An 8,743-nucleotide genomic window follows, 5' to 3' on the forward strand; every position below is an offset into this window, starting at 1 on the left:
AATAGCCAATTTTCGTTTATCTATTGCTTCTTTTTTTTGTATGATGAAATACCGAATTCCTTCCTGGTTTAGGACTTTCACGAGGTAAAAACTGAATTCAGTCTGAATGACTTCTGCTTAATATTCTACTGGTCAAGTTCCATCTCAAATTAAATTCCACTTCAAAATTATCTTACTTTATGTACCCCTCGATTTAAAGATTTTCCAAAATATACTCTTGCATTTGAGGTTAAATTGAAAAATTAAAGTTTTTAGTCAAAATACATACAAACCGTAGTTTCTTAATTTCCTGGTAAACTGTTCTCTAACCATATACCCAAAGTAGACAAATTTGTTCCTAAATAAGGTAATTGGCATTTATGGCCAAGTATCAATTATAATACATTTTAGACAATTTATATAAACACTAAAGATTCCCTTAAGTTTGGGGTGAATGAAAAAATATTAATAAATGGCACTCAAATTCTTTATTAAGAGCATAGTAGGTTTAAAACTATTTGAGAACACTTTAATAGGTATGTTGTGCTTTTCAAATGTGAAAGCATTATCAAGTATGTTTTAATTATTTCAAATAAATATACAGCACTGGAAATTTATAGTTGGCAAAAGCCAAGTCAACGATTGCATGTGATTTATTTTGGAAACAAACTAGATTTATAATTTATTCAGGAAATAAAAAGGAATTACCTGCTATAATAGCAAGTCTGAAAGAATTGTTGTGATGTGAGACAATTACCGATACAAAAGGAAAAGGACAGCCATACTGGATGTTTATTCAGGCTTAACAGTTTTTTATAGGGGCTGCTACATTTAACACTCGTTTGACTATTTACATATGCAGTGAAAATTACGTTGCTCAGTATGATTAGTGACAGAATTTGAAGAATTTTTTTTCCAGCATGTAACCAAATCATAGAATCTTCAGTTCATAGGACAGTGTGGACGGATTATAATGTGCAAATAGCCTTAATCAAATATCTAGAGAGCATTAGAAAAGTAATTTACTGGACAGAAGCAAAACTTAAGATTCAGAAAAGACATAGGTAAAATCAAATTAATATACTAGATAGTTGCTACCAAATGAATTGCAGATTATCTCTGCTTTGTTTTATCAATAATGGCGAAGATTACAAGTGGACTTCTATAGTTTCAGATTCTTACCCTATTTGATCCGAGAAACAAATTCATGAATGCTGTATTAGATTTTGATGCAACCTGCTTCTGATCTTTGCATGTAATCCCCCTTTCAGGTTAGAGGTAGAAGACCGACTATGTAGGATGAATTTTCGCATCTACGATAGGAACTGGTTCTTCGGTACACATCTGGCTAGAAGAATCTGAACAGTAACTGGCCATACACTGTTCATGCAAGTAGTACACAGCCTGAAATTATTAAAGTATTAGATTCATAGTAAGCAAGGAAATTGAATACTTACTGGTTATAAACAATCTCATTGTGGGTTTCAGACTTTAGAAAAAGTAAAATTTGTGTATATTCAGTATGCCCAATAATTGCAAGACTTACATTAAAATTTGTAATTCAGCAAACTTTTGCACAAAATTGTGTAAATTTTAGCACATATTAACGTTTAAATCCTGAATGTTAAAATTTCAACTACTTCCCTGGTACATTCCCAGAAATAGATTTAAAAAAAAAATTGTTCCTAAATTTTAACTGGTAGTGAACCATTTTTAAAAACCACTGGTGTTAAGCATTATGAGCAGAACTTTTATACACCAAAGTTTTAGAAACTTACTTTTAGTTCTTATATTTTTCTAGTCCTCTTTCGCCAATAGTACTTCACACAAGCTGTAAAAAATGGAATTTTATCAATTTTCATATACTGTACAAGCCTGAATTTCACGAGCAAATTTTTCCGAGAATCTAGACTTTTTTGCTTATATTAAATTTTATTAAAGTTTAAATTAAGTGGTACCTAATAAAACTTACAGCTTTTGAAAGTTATTTTATATGACAAAATGGTAAATAGATTTACATTTAGACGAAACTAGCAGCATCAAACAATCCTTTTGTATCAAGATACCTTTCTCTAAATGACTGCCTACTCCAGCTAAATTTAATGGCTTGCCTCTAGCAATACTAAATCTCAAAATCAGTTACCTTAATTATGTAGGCTTTATCAACGAAACCCTTTTCATAAGTGATATAAATTTTGGAATCTCATATCTTGATTAATGGGATTGTATAAATCCACCATCTACACTTTTTTTTTTGGGGGGGGGGCAATATTTAGTTACAAAGAATGAAGAAACTATGTAGAAAAACTTCCTACATTTGGTCCAATCCAGCAGGTAAATTAAGCTAATTACGAATAAGTTTAGAAGCTTTACATCCATCTATAACGTGATAATGTGCCCACAAACTTATTTTGAGAGGTGAGCAGTTAGGAACCATGAACCAGCATATAATGTTTCTACAACTTCATCCCCAAAGACGGAAATAAGATGTCCATCATTCTACCCATAAAGGATGAAGGGTTTGTAAATTACTTAGGAGCAAGGAGCTTAATACGAGCTAATTCAATAAACCTAAACCAAACAAAAACTGAAAAAACCCTGACTGCAGTATATACCTCTTAATTTATCTGAAAACTAATGATCTTACTGAAGTGACCCCTGCTAAATTACTTGGCAAAGAACTTACTGCGTAGAGAGCTACATCCAGTTTTACATTTAATTTCAGGGCAGTGACAATCAGAGGCATCCTTATTAGTTTTAGGAAACTTCATACGGAAAACTAGGATCTGGGTAAAACCCCAGGCAGCAACAACTGCCTATTTCAAATAAAGCAGGAGAATTCAAAGCATTATTGTAGCAATTAGTCTACAAATCTTTAGCCTTAAACCAATCAGTTTAAAAGTAAATGCTTACTTCTATGGACTAATTAGAAATCTTTGGAATCTCATATAGACTAGGCCAAAAACTATCAAGGAAATACGGACGAGGCCTAAATGTTTTTCAAGGGTGGAGCAAACTAAAAAATTGAATACAAATTATTAAAATTATCCCAAATTCACTGGTACTAACAAACGGTGGAAATAAAGCACTAAACCGACAGATTGACAGAGCAAACGAGAATTAAACGGAATTCAACTTAGATTATAATAGGGCTTCTATATTAAAACACTATACTAAACATTTGAAGTTACCCTTTTCAATGAGGTAAAATATAATTTCATCTTTAGAATAAAGTTTAATTACCAAATACATTTAAAAATCCATACAGAATTAAATTTAATGTAGCTATAAGCTAAATTTAGCTTTAGCTAATCTTTACACTGCTACCTGTATATTAAGCTATAAAAGGTTACTAAAAATGCTGCAGCAAATTAAATTTATGCGACAGCTCACTAAGTTTTGTTTGATTCGATCTCAAGAACTTGAAAGCAGTTTCCTTTTTTTTTTTTTTTTTGGCTTACACCTTATCTGTTAGGAGCTATGATATCCTTGCCATAAAATCTAAGTAAACATCCTAAAAACATTACTACTGTATATATGGCACAAAACTTTTCTACAATCAAATCTGTTTGCATCATCCAGATTTTTAAACTAAAATTCAAACCTTTCAGATTCATGACCAATGATTTCAGTAAACTCGGGACAAAGCTAAACCAGATGGCCATTAAAACTTCTTAACCCTTTGAGAAAACTAACAAGACATTACTTTCTATTAAGTATTTTTTCCTACCATTTCGTAAGAAACATTAATAAAACTTTTCCTGAACTCTTTATACAAATTATACTGGTGGAATGCAAAAAAACTCTAATCTTGGGTAGATAGCTTCTGCAATACAAAATACCTACAAGTATTTACAATTGGAATAACAGGAAGGATATTTAAAACTAGACCACTCGCGATACTTTCATCAATAACTTAAAACTACAACAATACTTTACTAAAATAATGAACTGAAGATTTAACTGTTTAGGAATCTTGTGCGGCAGTTTCATAATTGGACCTCTGAAATTAATCATTAATGGTTTGAACTTTGTTCACTGATCAATAACACACCGAATACCACGCTGATCCGATCATTGACATTTCAATTTTTCATTAAATTCCTGATTAGATATTATTGGAAAACCGACTTAAAATTAACCTGAATAGGAAAAAAAATTACACCCGTAGACCACACCAAGGAGAAGAACATGAGTAGCGACTTCATAGGGTACGTGTTGTGATTAAATCTACCGTCATTTGCAGCAGTCACATTCTTTGTGTAATTTTAGTTTTCAAAGGGATTTCACTGTTCACCCTAAGAAAATTTCTAACCCGCTGAAAAACCAAATTTCACAAGGAAAACTGTTCTAATCTGAAATTTCATGAGGGAAACTGTTTTAATTGGGAAATTTTAAACAGTTTAAGTGGTAAGTGCTGCACAGTCTTAGATACTAATTTTATATAGTTACACTGGAGAGTATATATTGTGGCGTATAGGGAATATCGTGCACATGAAATTTTTTCAATTTTTTTTTTCATAGGTAAGCAAGGGAATCTATCTAGCATGTATTTTATTCAGAAATACACAACCACCACAGCACACATACTTGCACCATGCTAATTAATGATCCTACAATTACGTAAAGAACTACTGTTAAAATTCAGAAACCTCGACAAGCCCAACCTGGATGATAAATGCACAATTTCCTTGTAGTTGAGTAAAAGCTATTACCAAAGTCAAGCGAATTCGATATATAGATATATAATTCAGTTGGTAGAGTTCTTCGTTCAGTGGCACGTGTTCAAATCTTTGCCCAACAAGAAGCTATTACCATACACAGTAAATGTTTAGAATTGCCCAAGTTAGTGCGAAGTTAGTTTTGAACTATGGTAACTAAATACAGTATATAATTGCCACCATAGTACTTAGGGACAATTTAAATAAACCACTAAGATTTTGATTGAAATTACCCACATTCCTCAAAATTAAGTCTGGAATTACCCACATGGTTCGCCACCCGTGGTTCATAACTTCACATACGAAATCACCCACGCAGTTCCTGACTTCGCAAACTACATCATATGGTTCATAATTTTACTTTTTAAACCCAAAAATAAATCAGCGTGGTTCATAACCTTGTATATGAAATCACCCACGTGGTTCCTAACCTTGCATACGAAATCTCAGTTCAAAATTTTAACTAAACCACCCAACATTATTTCATACATGGTTCATAATTTGACTTATGAAATAATCTTGTTTCCGAAATCACCTAGCCTCTTACCAAATCGCCCACCTGGTTTCCCCCCCCCCCCTCCCCAAAACTTGCTTAAGGACTAAATACACTTGTAAAAAAAAAAGTCAAAATTTTGACGTGTAACTAATACAAAAATTTGACTCATAATTGCCCACACGTTTAGGCGTTTTTCCCATCAAAATTCAGTATCGTCAAAATCTTCGACATGGATGCATTTATGGCCATAGCACTAGTGTTGGCATTGGACTAATAAACCTGCTGGTAAACTTCGGAAATTATCAAAAGTATACCTGATATGAAGATTTGAAAACGTTCCCAGATTTTTTATAAAAGGAACCCACACAAAATTTAACGACTCGTCAAAAAATACCAAACTGATTTGATTATCAAAATTTTGCTTAAAATCTTTTTGACATCAAAACTTCCTACTCAAATTTTACATGAACATTTACTTTTTTTAACGTGTATGGGTCCCTTAAGATTTCATCCACGTGGTTCCTGACCTTGCTCGAGAACTCGCCCACGTGGTTCCTGACCTTGCTCGAGAGCTCGCCCACGTGGTTCCTGACCTTGCTCGAGAGCTCGCCCACGTGGTTCCTGACCTTGCTCGAGAGCTCGCCCACGTGGTTCCTGACCTTGCTCGAGAGCTCGCCCACGTGGTTCCTGACCTTGCTCGAGAGCTCGCCCACGTGGTTCCTGACCTTGCTCGAGAGCTCGCCCACGTGGTTCCTGACCTTGCTCGAGAGCTCGCCCACGTGGTTCCTGACCTTGCTCGAGAGCTCGCCCACGTGGTTCCTGACCTTGCTCGAGAGCTCGCCCACGTGGTTCCTGACCTTGCTCGAGAGCTCGCCCACGTGGTTCCTGACCTTGCTCGAGAGCTCGCCCACGTGGTTCCTGACCTTGCTCGAGAGCTCGCCCACGTGGTTCCTGACCTTGCTCGAGAGCTCGCCCACGTGGTTCCTGACCTTGCTCGAGAGCTCGCCCACGTGGTTCCTGACCTTGCTCGAGAACTCGCCCACGTGGTTCCTAACTTCCCTTAATTCACCGTGGTTCCTAACTTCCCTTAATTCACCGTGGTTCCTAACTTCCCTTAATTCACCGTGGTTCCTAACTTCCCTTAATTCACCGTGGTTCCTAACTTCCCTTAATTCACCGTGGTTCCTAACTTCCCTTAATTCACCGTGGTTCCTAACTTCCCTTAATTCACCGTGGTTCCTAACTTCCCTTAATTCACCGTGGTTCCTAACTTCCCTTAATTCACCGTGGTTCCTAACTTCCCTTAATTCACCGTGGTTCCTAACTTCCCTTAATTCACCGTGGTTCCTAACTTCCCTTAATTCACCGTGGTTCCTAACTTCCCTTAATTCACCGTGGTTCCTAACTTCCCTTAATTCACCGTGGTTCCTAACTTCCCTTAATTCACCGTGGTTCCTAACTTCCCTTAATTCACCGTGGTTCCTAACTTCCCTTAATTCACCGTGGTTCCTAACTTCCCTTAATTCACCGTGGTTCCTAACTTCCCTTAATTCACCGTGGTTCCTAACTTCCCTTAATTCACCGTGGTTCCTAACTTCCCTTAATTCACCGTGGTTCCTAACTTCCCTTAATTCACCGTGGTTCCTAACTTCCCTTAATTCACCGTGGTTCCTAACTTCCCTTAATTCAACGTGGTTCCTAACTTTCCTTAAAAATTCATCACGTGGTTGTTTGTTTTGCTTGCGAATGTAATTCATAACAATGAAATCACCCACGTATCTTATAACTATTAATAATGTTCGCCTGATCATTTACATTAAAATTGGCCACGAGGCTCACAGCTATAAAATAAGCTTATAAAATTCTCCAAGCGGCTCTATCACTAGAAAGCAAATTTATGTGGCTCAAAAATACCTTTCCTATCCACGTGGTTCAGCACTGAATTCTACCTTCACTTTACAGCAGTTCAAGAATTTTTGATTGGAAGGGAAATACACATTAACACATATCTGCCAAATATATAGCATTCGAGAACTAAATTTCTATAACCTTGACCTTGTTAGATACAGCCTACTATGTGGTATGATTAAAACTGCCCTTAAATATTAGATTTTACTACTATTGACCTAAGAGCTTATTGGACTGATCAAGATAACATGTTAACTCTTCGTATCTAAAAGCGTTGATAAAAATAACTAAGAAAAGCATTTCCTATCACCAAAGTTGAATTCTACCAAGACTGCAGGGAAAATTGCCTTAAACTTTTAAAATTTCTACGCTAAGTTAATTTAAGATCCGTCTTAAAATTGGAAGGTCTGTCAACGCTTTCTTGAAATATGAAAAAATTAATCAAAAGCAGTTAATTGAATAAAATCAAATCAATAAGTACTAGAGGCAAAATGAAAAAAAAAATAAAATTAACAAGATGCAAATTACCAATTTGTGCACAAGTTCCTATGCAGTTATGGACCCACTGACGCATACCACCAAAACTAGTGAGCCATATCAGAATACACTAACCAGCAACATTCAGTTTAACTGTTACTATAACCCACCTTAAATAGCCACCCACAAGTATTTAAAGAACTTGAACTTTTGTTCAACAGTATTCAGAAAATATTGACAACTTCGAAATTACATAGTAATTTGCTCGAAGTTGAGATAATTTAGGCCATGAAACACTCCGCTGTCAACTCATCGTTACCTATATAGTTCAGAGGATGGTTTTAGAGGATTTTCTTTTTTTTTAAACACAACCGAAGAAGACTAATGGTATGTCACATGGAATAATTCAAATTTTCATATAAAATACCTAACCATTAATTTTATAAACGAGCGCCTGGAAACTGCGTACGAATTTTCACCATAAGCACCTCACAAATACCAATATACAAAAAGTGTCTTACCTTGAAGGTAAGAAACTTAGGAAAAGAGGTTGTTACTCACGGTGAAGGGCGAATGTAAAGGAAGGGCGGGGGGGGGGGTGTGTTTGCTGCAAGGATACTCAAATAAGGGGGAATAGCTTATCTCGAGTTACAGCGAACAGTCCTGACATCTATTGTTAAGTAGAAAAACTGGAAACGTCACACCCAGAAAAGGGAGAAAAGGAAGAAATAATGCTTAAAATTTATGAGTTTCGTCAATTTATTACACATTCAACTTACTAAACTTTTTTTATATAGGAGTGTTTGTGGACAGGTTTAGGCTATTCTAAGAAAGAATCGAGCGCAGAAAAATATTTTCGTTAAAAGAAAAAAGTTTTAAAAAGTATTTTTTTTTCTTAGGACACTGGCAACTTCGCCTTTTCTGTGCTTCAAATTCATCATGATATAAAGTGATTATTTAATAATTCCTCTCCTTTAATTTGCGTGGTAAGGAATATATCAATAGGCCTATCTGTACTGCGTATCTTGTTCTGATTGATTGATTAATTGATTGATTTCAGGATTTCTGGCATTTGACATTTATTTATTAAGCATTATTTTTTCCGAAGAAATTTCTTACTTGCTTTCTTTCGTTTTTGTGGCTAAATAAGGTAATATTAAAT

General features: G+C 35.3%; 1 long non-coding RNA gene across 2 annotated transcripts in view; it reads right to left on the bottom strand.

Moving 5' to 3' along the window:
• Positions 1 to 759: 759 nt before the first annotated feature.
• Positions 760 to 8,743, bottom strand: part of LOC137621153 (uncharacterized) — a 13,609-nt gene continuing 5,625 nt past the window's right edge. Inside the window, exons 1-2 of one of the 2 annotated variants that reach the window (XR_011040137.1) lie at positions 8,014 to 8,106; positions 760 to 1,383 (exon numbers count right to left, since the gene is read on the bottom strand). This is a non-coding gene — a long non-coding RNA (uncharacterized lncRNA). Of the gene's footprint in view, positions 1,384 to 8,013; positions 8,107 to 8,743 lie in introns of those variants that run through there. The other variant, XR_011040138.1, reaches the window with a different exon arrangement.

The sequence above is a fragment of the Palaemon carinicauda genome, chromosome 27 (assembly GCF_036898095.1).
Source record: "Palaemon carinicauda isolate YSFRI2023 chromosome 27, ASM3689809v2, whole genome shotgun sequence".
In the NCBI taxonomy this organism is placed as follows: Eukaryota; Metazoa; Arthropoda; class Malacostraca; order Decapoda; family Palaemonidae; genus Palaemon; species Palaemon carinicauda.